Raw genomic sequence first — 22263 nt, forward strand, 5'->3', positions numbered from 1 at the left:
CGTTTGGTATGTTCCCCAATCACTAAATGTCGGTTAGTTAAACGATACATTTATAAGTTTACCGAAATCTTGATTTACAAATAACAGCTTGATGATGTAAAGCTCAACCACGCAAATGTGTTCATAGCAAAGTATTTGACACAAACAAAATATCGAATGGAGACCGTCCCATTGGTTTCATTTCGAGTGAGTGAAAATTGTTTTCTGTTGGCAAGGTAGGACACATTTGATAAACTTCGTACACATTGTTTCTTCGTGATGGTAACGACTTTGAGCGGCTTGGTTTCATGTCGGGAATTATTATTTGAGGGTTCAAGAACGATTTCAATCAATACTAGAAATGAACAACAATGCAAAACACGTTTAGCAAATAACAGTGTAGCGAGTACTTTTTCGATATTACGAGTGTTGGGCACTAGACACTTCTAGTTGAATTGGATGCATCTAACAAACATATCACAATTTACTTTTGCAATAATCAAAGTCTTAGAGTGTATAACCTCGCGATATTTTACATTTAGCACGCACAATGGGGAGTTACTGAAATGATTAAGAATTGATCGCTAGCTTCGAACGGTACTCGATACTGAAAGTGATATTTTGTCATTCTGTAAAGTGCATATGTTTCAATTCTCTCTCACAAATTCCGACAATAAATCGTTGGATTCAATAGTAACGATATTGTGATATACTGATTCTACACTTAGTCGTTTCAATTACCCGTTGGGAATCGGGATAATAAAGCATTTTGTATCGGATGTTCAATGTATGAATACTGGAATTATTACATCTTTAGTGCTGTTTATCGCAAACGATAGATTTTAATAATTGTACTGACTGTTGAATGTAATAATACCGATATTGTCGTTGCATCTTTAGTCTTGGTTACTGGAAATATTTTCTGATATCCGCGATACGCAGAGTGATTTTTACCAAGGTGGAGTAATTTTCCTATCAAGAACATTTCAGACACACATAGTTTTACAGCTTAATATGTTAATAACATTGGTACTGAAAAGTTTGTTGCTGTCATAACATTTACCACAACGCCGGGTCTAATTAACGCAAATAATTTAATAATAAAGTAATGATCAACTATTACAAAATCTCATATGTCAAATCAATGTGTCAATCCTTATGTTCACGGCATGATAACTTTGAATATAACACCATCGTTCGATTGTAAAAAATGAATTCTCAACTACGTTGGTTGGACTTTCAAATCTCGTATACTCAAACATATTATGTTAATCTCAAGTCGCCGACACTGAGAAGTAATTACTTTTGTCTTACAAAATATACCGAGTAGTAATTAGTTTGTCTTGCAGAATATACCGCGTAATAATTCCTCTATCTTACAGAATAGTAACGACTTTTCAAGTTGAATAAAAAAGATGTGTAGGGATGTGAATACAACCAAGCTTGTTATGGATTTTAGGTTTTAGTGATTGTATGGATTCGTGTATGTTTGGCTGTTTTTCATACTGATACTGTTTGAGTTGGTCGGGTAAGTTACAAACGGATTTACTTGACAATGTTTTCGTGGTTGACTCTTTGAATATGGTAAGGTGGTGAGATGTCGAGACGTAATACTATTTCCGTACACTCAATTACAACAAAACATAACCCGCATTCGAATAAGCCGTAAGCTACAAGTGGATTTAGAACTTGATGCTGTTTTGTGGTTAACTCAAGTCAGTAGTCATGTTTGTGTTGATTTCGGGAATGATCATGACGAGTTGGTCGGGAAAATTAGGTAATGTGGTAGTAACTATGACCTTACCGAGTTGCTGACATTCAAATATCTTTTACGCTGTAATATACGGATTTAATTGTGATAAATTATTTCTCAGTTATTGTTCAGACATTCAAATCTCGTATACTCAAAATATAATATGTTCAAGTCAAATCGTATATGCACCGATTAGTAAATACTTTGTCTTCAGAATAGTAACGACCTTTACAATCGAATAAAAAAAGACCGATCATACGAGTACAACCAGGATGAATTAATTCAAATTTATGAGTTGTAGTGATATAATCAAGTAAGTGAAAACTAGATTTCCCGAGTAGTGATTACTTTGTGTTATAGATTAGTAACGACTTTTACAGTTGAATAAAAATTATCGGTCATACGAATACCACAAGGATGAATTAATTCAAGTTTGCGAGTTGTAGTGATATAGCCAAGTAAGTGAAAAGTAGATTTTAAACACTTGTTAATGTTGTGAATAATTCTTTTGAGTATGGTAAGATGTTAAAATGTCTCTTTGACAAACGGAAAGCTGGATCGGTAATAGAGTTGTAATGTTACATTACTTGTTTCAAATCAATGTGTGTATAATATCGAAACGGGACTGTGGGGGAAGTTGGTAGTCATGTTTGTCAATCCTATTTCAATGCGCACTACGCCAAAGTCGAAATAATCGGTTTCGGATTAGGATTTTACAATTATTTCACACCTTTTTGAATAAGCGTCAACTTCACAGAGGATTAGGGTTGGGTCAGAAATAAGTGAAAATTTGTCGGTATTCGAATCACCGGCTACGCCGGCTCTATGGTAAACTAATTACTAAAGTAACACCATGCGACTGATTCCTAGATTTATCAAACTATTTCGCACTGACTGGACTAGCGTAATAATCGATAGTAGCACACGGTTGGACGGGAAACAATTCAGCACACAGGTCATTCGAAATGTAGGCCGCACGCGCTGCGTAATCCTCACAACAAACCGTGTTCGCAAAACGGACGTATTTAGTGGGTCAGACATATCAAAACGCAAGCGCAAACATCTGTTTTCAAAATCGCACAATGCACTGCGGTTTAGTGAATTTCCTGTTTAGTGGTACTCGTGACTATTTACTTGATACATATTCAACACCGTGTGAGAGATTCCTATACCCGAAAGTACGATATGCCGATATATCCATAAGAACACATGGCGAGTCACCACCACAGCCTATACGGGAAAGTACGAATCACCGCCGCGTCCATAAGAATAACGATATATCATTGTCGTACTCACCGTAAACGTTAGGATTACCTGGATTCGGTCATATTTAATAATTTGCGATATACACATTAACTAAGGACCAATCACGTGACTTTTTACCAACCTGATACATATTCAACACCGTGCGAGAGATGCATATACCCGAAAGTACGATTCACGACCGCACCCATAAGACACAATAGCCGCATGCGACCGCACCCATAAGACGCAATAGCCGCTCGCCACCCCCGCCATAAGACGCAATAGCCGCATGCGACCGCACCCATAAGAACACATGGCGAGTCACCACATATCCCGTAAGAATACACGGCAGGTGAATCACCGTCACCACCTATAGTAAAAAAAGTACGAGTCACCAACACGAGTTTTCAATACGAGTCACCAACACGAGTTTTCAATACGAGTCACCGACGCAGCCTATACCCGAAAGTACGAGTCACCAACACGAGTTTTCAATACGAGTCATCGCCGCAGCCTATACCCGAAAGTACGAATCACCAACACACCCATAAGAACACATTACGAATCACGAGCGAGAGGGGGGTCTGAAAGTACGAGTCACCAGCGGAAGGGGGGTCTGAAAGTACGAGTCACCAACACGAGTTTTCAATACGAGTACGGGTAAAGTCATTCACAGGTCCTGATCCGAGACTATAGAGTCGTAGTTGGACATATTTCTACCACCATTCCATGGTAAACCTTCAAGATTTTGGCAGTGTACCCACCAATTTTTATATTTGGAAACTGGCGTGCCGTCATTCCAGACCCAACTGCCTTCTTTGTCGAGATCAGTTATGCTGTTTATTGGGCTCCAATAATTGTGACTGAAATTTAAACAAACTTTCATGGGCAATGCGCGATGAGGGGTCACTAGGTCAACGGGCTTGATGGGAGAGCCTCATATGTTGTCATAAAAACGTGAAGAGGGTACTATTTACACGAAAGCGCTATTAGGCGAGCATCTAAATGCGCAATGTGTTATAACGAAGAATCTGCAGTCACAAACATAGACCAAGACACCTATCAGCCGTACTGGTCACTGCGAGTACATCAGCCAAGCTAAAGGGACTTTTTTGATAAGCTAGGCATCCGAGCTCAATATATATTAGGGCATGCAATAAATGGAAGATATCAAGCTACTCTCGCACTAATTCTGGAAACGTAGGCTACATTGTACTCGAGCCAAAAATCACCCAAGAGAACTAGACAAATCGTATTTAGCCTACTCTGCTTTGCCATTATTGCAAATGTCTAAAGATAGTTGCGAACGTTCTGTTTACGTTCGTGGTCGGTAAACGAACATTAATATAATTAATAAGATGGCGTTGACAAACGAACATTGATGGATTATCCATGTGAACGTCTATGGGAAATATCAGATTTATTTCCGAAATCTTGCCATAATTAGACAAAAGATCTTGAACTTGAACATCTTATCCCTGTCTATATCACAGTGATAGCAAGAACGATAATTGACAGGAAAAAATATGCTCTGTGTCGAGTAAATATTTATAGCAATTTTCGGGCATTGTGCTCGAAATACCACGCTTTCCCGTCGTAAATATTAAATTTGCTCGTGTCTGATTAATCCGTATCCAGAAAACGAGATGGAGCGGCATCTTGAGCTCAAATATCTCTCCGAGCTTATTTGTGAAAAAAAAGATTTTTTCGTCGCCCACCTAAGTCCTGACCAGGCAGCTGAGTTGGAGTTAATGGAGTCGGATTAAGAGTTTCGCAAATTTATCCCTAATGGAGTTGGAATCCAAGTCGTGAAAATATACTGGTTGGAGTCGGGGTCGGAGTTTGTGAAAATGCTCGTGACCCCGACTCCGACTCCAACTTCCATAATATGAAAGCAGGTGCTTTCAAGGGCCTCTTAAAAATATTCATAATTCAGGTGATTTTTTTTGACATCTCAAAATCAATCAAAATTTGTCAACATTGTAGCGTTAGGTCAAAGAACTGTCAAAATTTTTTACAAAGTCGAAAATTTTTTGACCCCTTCATTTCGTTTGCATCGTAGATTTTGCACTGTCGGCGAACTTATCATTTGATATTTTACAGATTGTAGCCAACTTTATTGGCCTACTGTTGTAGACGGCCTATTGTCTGCTCATTGTGAATCACAAACGGTCAAATGAAACAAATAGGTTGACATGGTGTTATGGTCAACGTACTGCAATATCCTAACTGAAGCAAGACTACTTGGGTATTGCATGATTCTTATATCAAGAAGCGTATGATGAATAATTGTGATGTAGACAACATTGACAGAATGAAGCAACACGGTGTGCCACCAGCAGATACGCACAACTTCAGTGTTGTCTGCCAACAACTGCTGCTGTTGAACGTTCTTTCTCCATTCTTGGCAAACTACTTGTTAAGGATACACACTTTCCACCCGAGAATGTAGGAAAGTATCTTTCGTTGTAATAAAACAAATTTACATATTTCTACCATAATACGTGATGTAACTACTGGAGTTCTGCATAGGGCCAGATTTCGATAAATACAAGTTTTTTTATCTAATAATTTGTCAGTTTTCAGTTCAAAAACTTTTTCTTTCGTGCCAAACTACTTCGTAAGGACAGACAGTTACAGCCAGAAATGAAGATAAGTAATACAATTGTACCATTATTTTAATTTTTTAGGTCAAAATCCTCCGTTTTTTTAGGTCACAAAAATCGTACTACTCACAATGAATAAAATAGGTTTCGTATATACCAACAAATACTGATATTAGTAACGATATTGATAAAATTGGACATTATATACGAATTGCAATTCAGTTGCAAAATCACAAATTTGGTGGAATTTTTGGAATTATTCCATGATACTGCGAAAGAGTAAATAAATCGTATAGTTTTGTAAGTGACAACATCGTAAAATTGATGCAAACATAACCAAACGCTGCTTAACAATTGCCAAAATCAAAAATATTTCCAGTAATGAGTAGCTTAGCCGTTTGGGTCGAACATATCTTTAATAAAGAGTCCAAGTATAGTTCCAGCCCATGAATACTTGACTGAGTGCATGTAGAATAGTAGATACATATGCTATTTGACTCCTCCCTAAATTTTGTTTCTGACCACCGTTTATTAGTAGTGAGAGTGTGTGCTTGTCATCAGCATAGTGTGTAGTGCATAGTGAGAAAATTTGTACAACTCTGTATCAGTTGCTGACTCATACGCACGAGCTATACTTTTATTGTTTTATGCCAATTTTAAATATATCGGATGAGATATATATCATGTTTGAATGATCCATACATATTAGAAAATACCCGTGACTCGTCTATGTTATAAAAACTTATGAAAAAAGGAAGGATATGTCGAAATAAATACTTCCATGTTAATTGCACTGTGAGTATTTCTAGCTATGTCACCATGAAACAATTTTACATGCCATCATGAATAATATCATTGCATATGTTTATTGGCTATTTTAAAGTCACCAAACCATCACAATGATGTATAGTTTTCAAAGAAAATCTGTAGTACTGTTGGAGTCAGAGTTGGAGTCGTATTTGCAGTTAGGTGAGAAAAATAGGCGGATTCGGTACCGGAGTCGGAGTTGGAGTCGGTATATTGACAATGTCTGGAGTCGGAGTCGGTGATAAAATTTACCGACTCTAAAGCCCTGGTGCTGACCCAAAACCGAAATTAGCTTCCTACATTATGAACCATTTATTGCCAATGAGTTGAAGGTAAAGGTGTCATGATAGTCTCAATAAGCGTACTTTCAAACCCCTGATACAAAAATTTCAAAATGTGCTAGAGGTTGTCAAGTCAGGATCCAGCTATTCCTAATTTGCGTCTTAGTTGTGGCACGCTATAGATTACTTTTCCTTGCACACCTAGTAATTTTTTCTCGTACAATACATATTCCTCTTTCAAATAAGAATCCACAGCATAGATGTAAACAAATGTATTTTTAAAATGTAAAATCATTACATTCCCAACACGTAACACCATTGGCTGCTGTCTTGTTAGCGAGCAGAAATACAAATACAACGCTGCTGATAAATGCGGTCTGCGGTTGAAACTAAACTAATATTGCAAACTTTTTATTTTGGTTTGATGGAAATTCTCTCGTTTTTGTAAGCTGAAATCAGTGTAGTAAGGATTAACTGTGTTTGTCCGTTTTTGGAGAAGCGGTTCTTGCGGGCTCCGATTGATTTGTTGGAAAATTACAACAAAAAGGAAGTAGTTGTAAGCGATCCGTAAGTAGTATAGTAGATCGCTCGCGAACGGCCATTGGTTCTTATGGGCGGGGTGGTGACTCGTATTGAAAACCGGGGGTGGTGACTCGTACTTTCAGACCCCCCTTGTGGTGGTGAGTCGTAATGGGTTCTTATGGACGCGGTCGTGATTCGTACTTTCGGGTATAGGCTGTGGCGGTGACTCGTATTGAAAACTCGGGGTCGTGATTCGTACTTTTGGGTATAGGCTGTGGCGGTGACTCGTATTGAAAACTCGTGGTCGTGATTCGTACTTTTAGGTATAGGCTGTGGCGGTGACTCGTATTGAAAACTCGGGGTCGTGATTCGTACTTTTGGGTATAGGCTGGGGCGGTGACTCGTATTGAAAACTCGGGTCGTGATTCGTACTTTTGGGTATAGGCCGCGGTCGTGATTCGCCGTGAAAAGTCGAGGGTGTGACTCGCCTTTTTTGCTATAGGTGGTGGCGGTGATTCGTCTGTCGTGTATTCTTACAGGGTCTCTACTGATTCACCATGTGTTCTTATGGGCGCGGCGGTGATTCGTACTTTCGAGTATAGGCATCTCTCGCGTGGTGTTGAATATGTACGAGTCACCAACAATAACCGCACAAACGGAAACGTGGCTTGCAATAGGATTACGCAGTGCGTGCGACCTATATTTCGAATGACCTGCGCGCTGAATTATTTCCCGTCCAGTCGTGTGCTACTATCGATTATTACACTAATCCATTCAGTGCGAAATAGTTTGCTAAATCTAGGAATCAGTCGCATGGTGTTACTTTAGTAATTAGTTTACCACAGAGCCGGCGTAGACGGTTGGTTGGTTGGTTTGTGGTATTCATGGTGTTTGTCGACTACTATGGTCATTTACACCAGGCCGATATTCTTTTTATTTTCCGTAACTGCCGACTTATAGCACGGCCCACCTCTAGGCTTTTGTAAGACACCGCTGACGCGGATGATGTGGCGAGGAGGAGCCTAGGTAAACCTCCAACACTTAGGTATCGGAATTCGGAAGTCGACCTCGGTCGGACTCGAACCCGCACCCATTGGTGTTGCAGCCGCGGATTATACCACTGCGCTATCTCGCCACTATAAAGCGTAGACGGTGATTCGAATATCAGCAATAACCACGCTCACAAACTAACAGTTCGAAAAGGTGTGAAATAGTTTGCTAAATCTGGCACATGGTAATGTTTTGGTAATTAGTTTACCACAGAGCCGGCGTAGACGGTGATTCGAATATCAGCAATAACCACGCTCACAAACTAACAGTTCGAAAAGGTGTGAAATAGTTTGCTAAATCTGGCACATGGTAATGTTTTGGTAATTAGTTTGTCCCAGAGCCGGCGTAGACGGCGATTCGAATACCAACAATAACCACGCTCACAAACTAACACTTCAAATAGGTGTGAAATATATAACAAACCCCACGATCACTCACAAGATAACACCTAAGACATAGCCATTTTTCGCGTCTTACCATTACTTACATCCCAATCGCTACAGTTTAATATGTCGATGGTTTTTACTATCAAGTAATAAGTAATGAATAACCGAACCGGTGCAGACTGTGATTCGAAAACCAACAATTTGTCACTTGCACGCGATCGCTATATGTTTTGACACTTCGCACCGTTTTCACATCTATAGAATCAATACCAACTATAATTCTATAAGAATCAAGAATCACAAGTATGTGCATTATACAGTTATAGTCTTTATTAACTTGAAATCAACCTCTTAACAAAAACACGCATCTTATCACTCGTCAACTCTATCATGAAAATCATCGACTCCTTATCATCAAAAATGTTATAGTGCGGCGTCGGAATCCATTCGTGGGGTGTACTAAAGTTAAATCCAGATAATCCAAAATGAAATATTTGGACTTTGACATAGTCTGAATTGAAATATATTGACAAACATGACTACCAACTTTGATCCAGTCACATTTCAAGATCGTACTTTGAAACAATCCTTGAAACTTACAACTCTATTCACGACTGAGTTTTCCGTTTATCAAATAGAGTTTCAGTAAATACTATCGCGATATTTTAATGTATAGAATCAATCAATGAAATAGCACCTGTTGTAAATATTTCTAACTTGACAACCACTTGTGCATACCGCGATCGACTTGTGACGCGATGAGTTAAATCGGAATATTTCAATCTATTTGTCGAAACCTTGAACAAACTAGCAGGTTATTTTTTGTTGTAATCGAGTGAACGGAAATAGTATTACGTCTCAACATTTTTTGTTGTAATCGAGTGAATGGAAATAGTATTACGTCTCAACATTTTAACATCTTCCCATACACAAAAGAGTAAAATACAAAAAAGCCTTGTCAAGTCAATCCGTTTGTAACTTACCCAACCAAAGCAAAAAGTATCCTTATGAAAAGTAGACAAGACTACACGAGTAATCACCACAATCCAAAATCCATAGCAAGTTCGGCTGTAGTCATATACCGCCAAATCATCTTCTTATTTGTTCAACTGTAAAAGTCGTTACTATTCTGTAAGATAAAGTAATTACTACTCGGTATATTTTATAAACCAAAGTAAATACTACTCGGTGTGCGGTTTGAGATTACCATATTACATTTTAGTATACGAGATTTGAATATCTGACCAATGTAGTTGAGAATTCATTTCTTACAATCGAACGCAGGCGTTATCTTGAAAATTTTCACGATGTAAACATATGAATTGACACATTGATTCGACATATGTAATAGTTGATCATGACTTGATTATTAAATTATTTGCGTTAATTAGACCCCGCGTTGTGGTAAATGTTATGACAACAACAAACTTTTCAGTACCAACGTTATTAACATATTAAGCTGTAAAACTATGTGTGTCTGAAATGTTCTTGATAGGAAAATTACTCCACCTTGGTAAAATTCACTCTGCGTATCGCGGATATCAGAAAATATTTCCAGTAACCAAGACTAAAGATGAAACGACAATATCGGTATTATTACATTCAACAATCAGTACAATTATTAAAATCTATCGTTGTGATAAACAGCACTAAAGATGTAATAATTCCAGTATTCATACATTGAACATCCGATACAAAAATGCTTTATTATCCCGATTCCCAACGGGTAATTGAAACGACTAAGTGTAGAATCAGTATATCACAATATCGTTACTATTGAATCCAACGATTTATTGTCGGAATTTGTGACAGAGAATTGAAACATATGCACTTTACAGAGTATGAAAATATCACTTTAAGTATCGAGTACCGTTCGAAGCTAGCGATCAGTTCTTAATCATTTCAGTAACTCCCCATTGTGCGCGCTAAATGTAAAATATCGCGAGGTTATACACTCTAAGACTTTGATTATTGTAAAAGTAAATTGTGATATGTTTGTTAGATGCATCCAATTCAACTAGAAGTGTCTAGTGCCCAACACCCGTAATATCAAAAAAGTACTTGCTACACTGTTATTTGCTAAACGTGTTTTGCATTGTTGTTCATTTCTAGTATTGATTGTTCTCGAACCCTCAAATAATAATTCCCGACATGAAACCAAGCCGCTGAAAGTCGTTACCATCACGAAGAAACAATGTGTACGATGTTTGTCAAATGTGTCCTACCTGGCCAACAGAAAACAATTTTCACTAGCTTGGTAATGAAACCGAAGTCTCCATTCGATATTTTGTTTGTGTCAAATACTTTACAATGAACACATTTGCGTGGTTGAGCTTTACATCATCAAGCTGTTATTTGTAAATCAAGATTTCGGTAAACTTGTAAATGTATCGTTTAACTAACCGACATTTAGTGATTGGGGAACACACCAAACGATACACATCCATCTCCATAATACTGCATTGATCTTAATTTCCATCATCGTGATAATAGAAGTACTTTTGTTTTGAATTCATAACAATCGGCTTTTCTATGACATGATAAATTAGAAGAATTAGAAGATTGGTTGCATATCACTAAAAATAATATACCACACATATTATTACTGTTACTCCATTTATCGGTTTTTTTTCCGTTGTCGATTTTCGAACGAGTAAAATTTATTACTTGAGTTGCTCTGCTTACTATATTTAAATGTAAACTCGCCCGTCTTTCAACAACAAACAATGTTAAAAAAGTATGCAATCAAACACAACAAGTTTTACGATACTAATTATTATCCCACATAACCCATTTCTTACCGAAGACATATGAAATATATTCATGGTACACAAAAATATTCGCTCATGCTACAAACCTGTACAATGATTGGTGGTGCTTTCAAACTGTTTCGATACCTCAAGAACTTTATTGTCTGAATGGTTGTTCATGTATCGTAATAATCAAGTAGTTCAACACAGAACTAGTATTAACAGAAACACCAGAGTTGTTGACACAAAAGTTTGTATGTGTACAGTATGCGAATACCATGTGTAAGTCCAGCACAATTGTGGTATCCATACGAGTTTAGTTAACACAATTTACGACACCGAGGTCGCCTCATCTTTCGTAAGATAACAAACCAAGGCTTCAGGATATGTCCATGTCATAACAATAAATCAGCTACTCCAACAACAGAGTACAATAGTACATATGTTTTCTAGTACGGTGCTTACATCTTACACACAAATCGACCTACTTTGCTAACGAAAAGTGCTGAGTCATCACATGGTTGTCCTCACAACAATACAACTAAAACATACTATCATACAAAATGGCCGTTATAGTCACCAATGGTAAATCGTACAAGTAACAAGTCTCGAGAATCCAGTTATTCAAAAAACGTGAAAGTATTTCTACACCAAGTCGTTATGTTGACGAAGACGTATATTGTAATATCATGATCGATTTGTATTCGTTGACCGCAAAATGTCACTACTCTAAATAATTATTTTTCACTCAAACACCAAAACCTACTTGTCGCCATTCGTTTTCATCAAGCACGAGTTCAAGAAACTTACTTACTACGACATGAAATGTTATTTTATGTTGTGTAAATAGGTAATAATTAATTCAAGTAACACTATATCAACATCATCGAGCTGTGCGAATAGATTTACATGTGGTCTTGTGGTTTTAATCGAAGTACACAGTACGGTCTAATGTAGAGTCATCTCTATTGTACAGCAACTCGGTAATCGAAATGCATTAAAATTTAAACAGCGATCTTGTTTCATCACGCGAAAAATATGTTCACTATCGCTATACTCTGCACAGGACGTGTAAATCCTTTTCACACTCGTAATAGTATACTATTGGCTACCGGCGACAACATTTAACAACACCAACGACACTAAACATACGATACCTAACCAAGTAAAATTTCCATTTTCACCTGGGGGTCAGCCGTTACCTGAGTAAAAATACCATTATTCTTTGGAGATTTATCGTTTAATCAGAGTAACAAAACATTTTCACTTGGGGGTCCATCGTTTCCCAAAGTAACAAGCTCCCTTTCCTTTGGGAATCTATTTTTTCCGTGGGTAACAAATCTTTTTCACTTGGAAATATCTTTTTTCCTCGGGTAACAAACCTTATTCGCTTGGAAACATATTTTTTTCCCTGGGTAGCAAACCTTTTTCACTTGAAAATATATTTTTTCCTCGGGTAACAAACCTTTTTCACTTAGAAATATATTTTTTTCTTCGGGTAACAACCCATTTTCACTTGGAAATATATTTTTATCCCGAGCAACAAACCTTTTTCACTTGTGAATATATTTTTTTTTCCCTGAACAACAAACCATTTTCACTTGGCGGTCCGTCGTTTACTGAGTAAAAATATCATTTTCCTTTGGAGATCTGGCGTTTACCCAGTGTAACAACACATTTTCTCTTGGTCATCTAGCTTTTCCTAGAGTAACAAAACCATTTTCATTTTGAAATCTGACAAACACACCTGACAATTTGATATTTTTTGTATATTGTTACAACGGATAGCGACAAAATATACACCAACAACAACTTCAGTACATTTGTGTAATTGCATATTCACTTGTGCTGATGCAACCCATCAAAATCATCGGGTACCCACATGTAATGCGCTGTTGTACATCGACGTTTATGTTTTTGGAAAATTGGACAATAGGCTTCGATAGTTCTGTGATGTCCGGGCTCGTGCTTTGGATTTTCCAGAGTCAAAATGTCTGAATAAAACACCTCCTTGACGATGGTTGGTATGTGGATAACGGTGGTCGGAAAACGGTTGGATTTATGTCACCCATCGCGATAACAATTCCAGGTCGAGTTTTCCCCCGCGTGTTTACTATATTGTGTCTTTATTGGTCATGTATGTCTCGACATTCAGTTTGAAATCGGAAACCCTGATAAAGTATGTAACCGGATCCGGATATCAACTCTGAATCGATAAACCAATGAACAATATTCAAAGTAAACATGTTACACTCAGTGTTTCCACGAAAAAATACCATCCAGACATACGTCGCGCTTGTTTGCCCACATCAGTATACGCGTAAATGGAGGTGTGTGACATTGCATGCAATGTGTTGGTATACAAACATCGATCCACAGACATTATCATAGCCGGTAGTTTTGATGCAGATCGAATGTCATCACACCCGATAACAATACCAATAAGACACATTGCAATGACTCTGAGTCAATCTGAAGTATGACATACAGACACACAAACATGGAACCGTAACATGGGTTATTCGCACGACGGTGAAAGTGAGCTATACAGCATATACCAATAGAGCGTTCACAGTCGAATATGCGAACCACGCACAATCACATACCCTGGTTTTTGTTGGATATGTACGAAACCAATAAATCGATACATTTCTGTTCCTTCTACGTCAATAATACAAGCGTCATTCCAATGCATCGCTCGAATGTAAGGTTCGTCGGGTGTAAAATCCATGTCAAATAACACCAAAGTGTGCCTTCCGTGTTTTATTATTTCCACCGTCGAATCTTGTCTGTGTCGTAATACTATGGTGCAGGGACTTGAAAAACTGTACTTTGTAAAACGGATTGACATGTTCTTCGGTATGACCAACTGAATCGACGTCAATAGCCTTGTGGTGATGACAGTTTCAAAATGCTCCGATATGACGAGACCAACGCCGATCTCGCGTGGTGACGACCGTTTTTTGTAATGTTACCGGACGAACTAGACAAACCCTTACGATGGTGTGTTTTATGATTGCGTGTGAAATCACGAGGTAGTGTTCTATTGTGGTGTACGATTGCAGTTTTCATTCCACTGAAACACACCTTATTGGATCACAATATCAGTCCGACATTTGTAGAATCACTGTTCACGATATTTATCTGGAGTCGTTATGTAGGAGTAGCGACATCCATTCATCGTGACTGAAAGACTGATCGCAATCATTTCGAGCACCCGCATTTCGAAAGTTCACCTTGGTCAAACGCTGTAGTCTCAGAAGAGAACTTCGGTGTCGACAACACGATGGATATTGACCGATGTATCCAATTGGTCTGGGAGGTCCGTCTGCAGATAGGGTCATGACTATCTTGTAATGTTACAACACGATAACACCATCGAATAAATCAGTGAACGGTGTCGAAATATCGATGTAATAGCGAAGACTCAGAGTCATTGCAATGTGTCTTATTGGTATTGTTATCGGGTGTGATGACATTCGATCTGCATCAAAACTACCGGCTATGATAATGTCTGTGGTCGATGTTTGTATACCAACACATTGCATGCAATGTCACACACCTCCATTTACGCGTATACTGATGTGGGCAAACAAGCGCGACGTATGTCTGGATGGTATTTTTTCGTGGAAACACAGAGTGTAACATGTTTACTTTGAATATTGTTCATTGGTTTATCGATTCAGAGTTGATATCCGGATCCGGTTACATACTTTATCAGGGTTTCCGATTTCAAACTGAATGTCGAGACATACATGACCAATAAAGACACAATATAGTAAACACGCGGGGGAAAACTCGACCTGGAATTGTTATCGCGATGGGTGACATAAATCCAACCGTTTTCCGACCACCGTTATCCACATACCAACCATCGTCAAGGAGGTGTTTTATTCAGACATTTTGACTCTGGAAAATCCAAAGCACGAGCCCGGACATCACAGAACTATCGAAGCCTATTGTCCAATTTTCCAAAAACATAAACGTCGATGTACAACAGCGCATTACATGTGGGTACCCGATGATTTTGATGGGTTGCATCAGCACAAGTGAATATGCAATTACACAAATGTACTGGAGTTGTTGTTGGTGTATATTTTGTCGCTATCCGTTGTAACAATATACAAAAAATATCAAATTGTCAGGTGTGTTTGTCAGATTTCAAAATGAAAATGGTTTTGTTACTCTAGGAAAAGCTAGATGACCAAGAGAAAATGTGTTGTTACACTGGGTAAACGCCAGATCTCCAAAGGAAAATGATATTTTTACTCAGTAAACGACGGACCGCCAAGTGAAAATGGTTTGTTGTTCAGGGAAAAAAAATATATTCACAAGTGAAAAAGGTTTGTTGCTCGGGATAAAAATATATTTCCAAGTGAAAATGGGTTGTTACCCGAAGAAAAAAATATATTTCTAAGTGAAAAAGGTTTGTTACCCGAGGAAAAAATATATTTTCAAGTGAAAAAGGTTTGCTACCCAGGGAAAAAAATATGTTTCCAAGCGAATAAGGTTTGTTACCCGAGGAAAAAAGATATTTCCAAGTGAAAAAGATTTGTTACCCACGGAAAAAATAGATTCCCAAAGGAAAGGGAGCTTGTTACTTTGGGAAACGATGGACCCCCAAGTAAAAATGTTTTGTTACTCTGATTAAACGATAAATCTCCAAAGAATAATGGTATTTTTACTCAGGTAACGGCTGACCCCCAGGTGAAAATGGAAATTTTACTTGGTTAGGTATCGTATGTTTAGTGTCGTTGGTGTTGTTAAATGTTGTCGCCGGTAGCCAATAGTATACTATTACGAGTGTGAAAAGGATTTACACGTCCTCTGCAGAGTATAGCGATAGTGAACATATTTTTCGCGTGATGAAACAAGATCGCTGTTTAAATTTTAATGCATTTCGATTACCGAGTTGCTGTACAATAGAGATGACTCTACATTAGACCGTACTGTGTACTTCGATTAAAACCACAAGACCACATGTAAATCTATTCGCACAGCTCGATGATGTTGATATAGTGTTACTTGAATTAATTATTACCTATTTACACAACATAAAATAACAATTCATGTCGTAGTAAGTAAGTTTCTTGAACTCGTGCTTGATGAAAACGAATGGCGACAAGTAGGTTTTGGTGTTTGAGAGAAAAATAATTATTTAGAGTAGTGACATTTTGCGGTCAACGAATACAAATCGATCATGATATTACAATATACGTCTTCGTCAACATAACGACTTGGTGTAGAAATACTTTCACGTTTTTTGAATAACTGGATTCTCGAGACTTGTTACTTGTACGATTTACCATTGGTGACTATAACGGCCATTTTGTATGATAGTATGTTTTAGTTGTATTGTTGTGAGGACAACCATGTGATGACTCAGCACTTTTCGTTAGCAAAGTAGGTCGATTTGTGTGTAAGATGTAAGCACCGTACTAGAAAACATATGTACTATTGTACTCTGTTGTTGGAGTAGCTGATTTATTGTTATGACATGGACATATCCTGAAGCCTTGGTTTGTTATCTTACGAAAGATGAGGCGACCTCGGTGTCGTAAATTGTGTTAACTAAACTCGTATGGATACCACAATTGTGCTGGACTTACACATGGTATTCGCATACTGTACACATACAAACTTTTGTGTCAACAACTCTGGTGTTTCTGTTAATACTAGTTCTGTGTTGAACTACTTGATTATTACGATACATGAACAACCATTCAGACAATAAAGTTCTTGAGGTATCGAAACAGTTTGAAAGCACCACCAATCATTGTACAGGTTTGTAGCATGAGCGAATATTTTTGTGTACCATGAATATATTTCATATGTCTTCGGTAAGAAATGGGTTATGTGGGATAATAATTAGTATCGTAAAACTTGTTGTGTTTGATTGCATACTTTTTTAACATTGTTTGTTGTTGAAAGACGGGCGAGTTTACATTTAAATATAGTAAGCAGAGCAACTCAAGTAATAAATTTTACTCGTTCGAAAATCGACAACGGAAAAAAAACCGATGAATGGAGTAACAGTAATAATATGTGTGGTATATTATTTTTAGTGATATGCAACCAATCTTCTAATTCTTCTAATTTATCATGTCATAGAAAAGCCGATTGTTATGAATTCAAAACAAAAGTACTTCTATTATCACGATGATGGAAATTAAGATCAATGCAGTATTATGGAGATGGATGTGTATCGTTTGGTGTGTTCCCCAATCACTAAATGTCGGTTAGTTAAACGATACATTTACAAGTTTACCGAAATCTTGATTTACAAATAACAGCTTGATGATGTAAAGCTCAACCACGCAAATGTGTTCATTGTAAAGTACTTGACACAAACAAAATATCGAATGGAGACTTCGGTTTCATTACCAAGCTAGTGAAAATTGTTTTCTGTTGGCCAGGTAGGACACATTTGACAAACATCGTACACATTGTTTCTTCGTGATGGTAACGACTTTCAGCGGCTTGGTTTCATGTCGGGAATTATTATTTGAGGGTTCGAGAACAATCAATACTAGAAATGAACAACAATGCAAAACACGTTTAGCAAATAACAGTGTAGCAAGTACTTTTTTGATATTACGAGTGTTGGGCACTAGACACTTCTAGTTGAATTGGATGCATCTAACAAACATATCACAATTTACTTTTGCAATAATCAAAGTCTTAGAGTGTATAACCTCGCGATATTTTACATTTAGCGCGCACAATGGGGAGTTACTGAAATGATTAAGAATTGATCGCTAGCTTCGAACGGTACTCGATACTTAAAGTGATATTTTCATACTCTGTAAAGTGCATATGTTTCAATTCTCTGTCACAAATTCCGACAATAAATCGTTGGATTCAATAGTAACGATATTGTGATATACTGATTCTACACTTAGTCGTTTCAATTACCCGTTGGGAATCGGGATAATAAAGCATTTTTGTATCGGATGTTCAATGTATGAATACTGGAATTATTACATCTTTAGTGCTGTTTATCACAACGATAGATTTTAATAATTGTACTGATTGTTGAATGTAATAATACCGATATTGTCGTTTCATCTTTAGTCTTGGTTACTGGAAATATTTTCTGATATCCGCGATACGCAGAGTGAATTTTACCAAGGTGGAGTAATTTTCCTATCAAGAACATTTCAGACACACATAGTTTTACAGCTTAATATGTTAATAACGTTGGTACTGAAAAGTTTGTTGTTGTCATAACATTTACCACAACGCGGGGTCTAATTAACGCAAATAATTTAATAATCAAGTCATGATCAACTATTACATATGTCGAATCAATGTGTCAATTCATATGTTTACATCGTGAAAATTTTCAAGATAACGCCTGCGTTCGATTGTAAGAAATGAATTCTCAACTACATTGGTCAGATATTCAAATCTCGTATACTAAAATGTAATATGGTAATCTCAAACCGCACACCGAGTAGTATTTACTTTGGTTTATAAAATATACCGAGTAGTAATTACTTTATCTTACAGAATAGTAACGACTTTTACAGTTGAACAAATAAGAAGATGATTTGGCGGTATATGACTACAGCCGAACTTGCTATGGATTTTGGATTGTGGTGATTACTCGTGTAGTCTTGTCTACTTTTCATAAGGATACTTTTTGCTTTGGTTGGGTAAGTTACAAACGGATTGACTTGACAAGGCTTTTTTGTATTTTACTCTTTTGTGTATGGGAAGATGTTAAAATGTTGAGACGTAATACTATTTCCATTCACTCGATTACAACAAAAAATGTTGAGACGTAATACTATTTCCGTTCACTCGATTACAACAAAAAATAACCTGCTAGTTTGTTCAAGGTTTCGACAAATAGATTGAAATATTCCGATTTAACTCATCGCGTCACAAGTCGATCGCGGTATGCACAAGTGGTTGTCAAGTTAGAAATATTTACAACAGGTGCTATTTCATTGATTGATTCTATACATTAAAATATCGCGATAGTATTTACTGAAACTCTATTTGATAAACGGAAAACTCAGTCGTGAATAGAGTTGTAAGTTTCAAGGATTGTTTCAAAGTACGATCTTGAAATGTGACTGGATCAAAGTTGGTAGTCATGTTTGTCAATATATTTCAATTCAGACTATGTCAAAGTCCAAATATTTCATTTTGGATTATCTGGATTTAACTTTAGTACACCCCACGAATGGATTCCGACGCCGCACTATAACATTTTTGATGATAAGGAGTCGATGATTTTCATGATAGAGTTGACGAGTGATAAGATGCGTGTTTTTGTTAAGAGGTTGATTTCAAGTTAATAAAGACTATAACTGTAAAATGCACATACTTGTGATTCTTGATTCTTATAGAATTATAGTTGGTATTGATTCTATAGATGTGAAAACGGTGCGAAGTGTCAAAACATATAGCGATCGCGTGCAAGTGACAAATTGTTGGTTTTCGAATCACAGTCTGCACCGGTTCGGTTATTCATTACTTATTACTTGATAGTAAAAACCATCGACATATTAAACTGTAGCGATTGGGATGTAAGTAATGGTAAGACGCGAAAAATGGCTATGTCTTAGGTGTTATCTTGTGAGTGATCGTGGGGTTTGTTATATATTTCACACCTATTTGAAGTGTTAGTTTGTGAGCGTGGTTATTGTTGGTATTCGAATCGCCGTCTACGCCGGCTCTGGGACAAACTAATTACCAAAACATTACCATGTGCCAGATTTAGCAAACTATTTCACACCTTTTCGAACTGTTAGTTTGTGAGCGTGGTTATTGCTGATATTCGAATCACCGTCTACGCCGGCTCTGTGGTAAACTAATTACCAAAACATTACCATGTGCCAGATTTAGCAAACTATTTCACACCTTTTCGAACTGTTAGTTTGTGAGCGTGGTTATTGCTGATATTCGAATCACCGTCTACGCTTTATAGTGGCGAGATAGCGCAGTGGTATAATCCGCGGCTGCAACACCAATGGGTGCGGGTTCGAGTCCGACCGAGGTCGACTTCCGAATTCCGATACCTAAGTGTTGGAGGTTTACCTAGGCTCCTCCTCGCCACATCATCCGCGTCAGCGGTGTCTTACAAAAGCCTAGAGGTGGGCCGTGCTATAAGTCGGCAGTTACGGAAAATAAAAAGAATATCGGCCTGGTGTAAATGACCATAGTAGTCGACAAACACCATGAATACCACAAACCAACCAATCAACCGTCTACGCCGGCTCTGTGGTAAACTAATTACTAAAGTAACACCATGCGACTGATTCCTAGATTTAGCAAACTATTTCGCACTGAATGGATTAGTGTAATAATCGATAGTAGCACACGACTGGACGGGAAATAATTCAGCGCGCAGGTCATTCGAAATATAGGTCGCACGCACTGCGTAATCCTATTGCAAGCCACGTTTCCGTTTGTGCGGTTATTGTTGGTGACTCGTACATATTCAACACCACGCGAGAGATGCCTATACTCGAAAGTACGAATCACCGCCGCGCCCATAAGAACACATGGTGAATCAGTAGAGACCCTGTAAGAATACACGACAGACGAATCACCGCCACCACCTATAGCAAAAAAGGCGAGTCACACCCTCGACTTTTCACGGCGAATCACGACCGCGGCCTATACCCAAAAGTACGAATCACGACCCGAGTTTTCAATACGAGTCACCGCCCCAGCCTATACCCAAAAGTACGAATCACGACCCCGAGTTTTCAATACGAGTCACCGCCACAGCCTATACCTAAAAGTACGAATCACGACCGCGTCCATAAGAACCCATTACGACTCACCACCACAAGGGGGGTCTGAAAGTACGAGTCACCACCCCCGGTTTTCAATACGAGTCACCACCCCGCCCATAAGAACCAATGGCCGTTCGCGAGCGATCTACTATACTACTTCCGTAAACTAGGAAAAACGAGTTTGCGGGTCAATTGGATGCACCTAGCACCTAGTGTAAGAGTGAGAGTGCCCAATGAACGGCGCAGCAATAGGCAGTACGCCTGTGGTTTGCCCCGCTGCTCACTTACTCCTGAGCTCCGGCATCATTATTCAAGATGGCAAACTCCGTCACAATGCAAAATTCGAGGATGAGTTAGGGTGTTCCAGAGCCACTAGCAGAATAAAATATATGTTTTGTAATCAGTACCGCGGTAGCTTTAGATTGATGTCAATTTTATCAATTTTCGAGCTCGGAAAACCAGCCTAAATAGTATCGTACATTTACTTTGATCAAATGGAGAGAATGACTTTACTCCCTCACAGTGATTTGCTTGTGTCTACGCCACCGCAGGGCACTGTGGTATAGGACACTACGATGATATGATTTGAGCGTGGATCAATGTGAAGTGCACATGAAAATGTTTGACACGCATGCTTCTCATATATTGAAATCTGCCAAACGGAAGAGAAAAGACTACAAACCTCTGGTCTCGATTAATAACACAATCAGCTTAAAATGACGTCACAGGCATGATTTGGATTTTCATCAAATTTGGTGATACTATTGTTGGTATACAACCGGGATCATAACTGCCGCACCCTAACCCCCCAATTGGGGGTAGGGGCGAGCTCAAAGGGGCCGAAATTATGTCGTGAAACAAACATAAATTATAGAGTATTTTTTAATAGAATTTAGGCGCTATTTAATGTTGCCAAATATATTGATGATTGGGTACCCTTCCAACTAATGTTTTATCGTCCATAGACGCCTAACGGGCTGGTGCTGAACGTTCCTGTCCTGGCAATATAAACCACTCAAGACGACTGCAATCCCGCATAGAAAAGTTATTTTCCAGTGAAGAAATATCAATTTGAAATCGTGTGCGTCTTTCAGTTTAGTACGTGTGGGCGATTTCAGTATCTTTTGAT

The 22263-nt window shown here is 38.1% G+C and overlaps 2 protein-coding genes and 3 long non-coding RNA genes across 6 annotated transcripts in view; 2 read left to right on the plus strand and 3 right to left on the minus strand.

The window, feature by feature from the left end:
* LOC145457518 (chromosome-associated kinesin KIF4A-like) overlaps positions 1-22263 on the minus strand; it is a 252540-nt gene that overhangs the window by 187241 nt on the left and 43036 nt on the right. The gene's annotated exons all lie outside the window — the stretch shown is intronic.
* Positions 1-22263, plus strand: part of LOC145457805 (uncharacterized) — a 569341-nt gene that overhangs the window by 33225 nt on the left and 513853 nt on the right. The gene's annotated exons all lie outside the window — the stretch shown is intronic.
* The window catches only part of LOC145457667 (C-type mannose receptor 2-like), a 312234-nt gene that overhangs the window by 19800 nt on the left and 270171 nt on the right, over positions 1-22263 (minus strand). The gene's annotated exons all lie outside the window — the stretch shown is intronic.
* Positions 8060-20529, plus strand: LOC145434380 (uncharacterized). The gene is made up of 2 exons (XR_013913366.1): positions 8060-8200; positions 20321-20529. It is a non-coding gene; the product is annotated as an uncharacterized LOC145434380 (long non-coding RNA).
* On the minus strand, positions 8121-20590 carry LOC145434381 (uncharacterized). Its single transcript, XR_013913367.1, has 2 exons — positions 20450-20590; positions 8121-8329 (listed from the first exon to the last, which is right to left on the minus strand). It is a non-coding gene; the product is annotated as an uncharacterized LOC145434381 (long non-coding RNA).

The sequence above is a fragment of the Botryllus schlosseri genome, chromosome 2 (genome assembly GCF_051294905.1).
Source record: "Botryllus schlosseri isolate E-star chromosome 2, Bs_hap1, whole genome shotgun sequence".
NCBI classification, from domain to species: domain Eukaryota; kingdom Metazoa; phylum Chordata; class Ascidiacea; order Stolidobranchia; family Styelidae; genus Botryllus; species Botryllus schlosseri.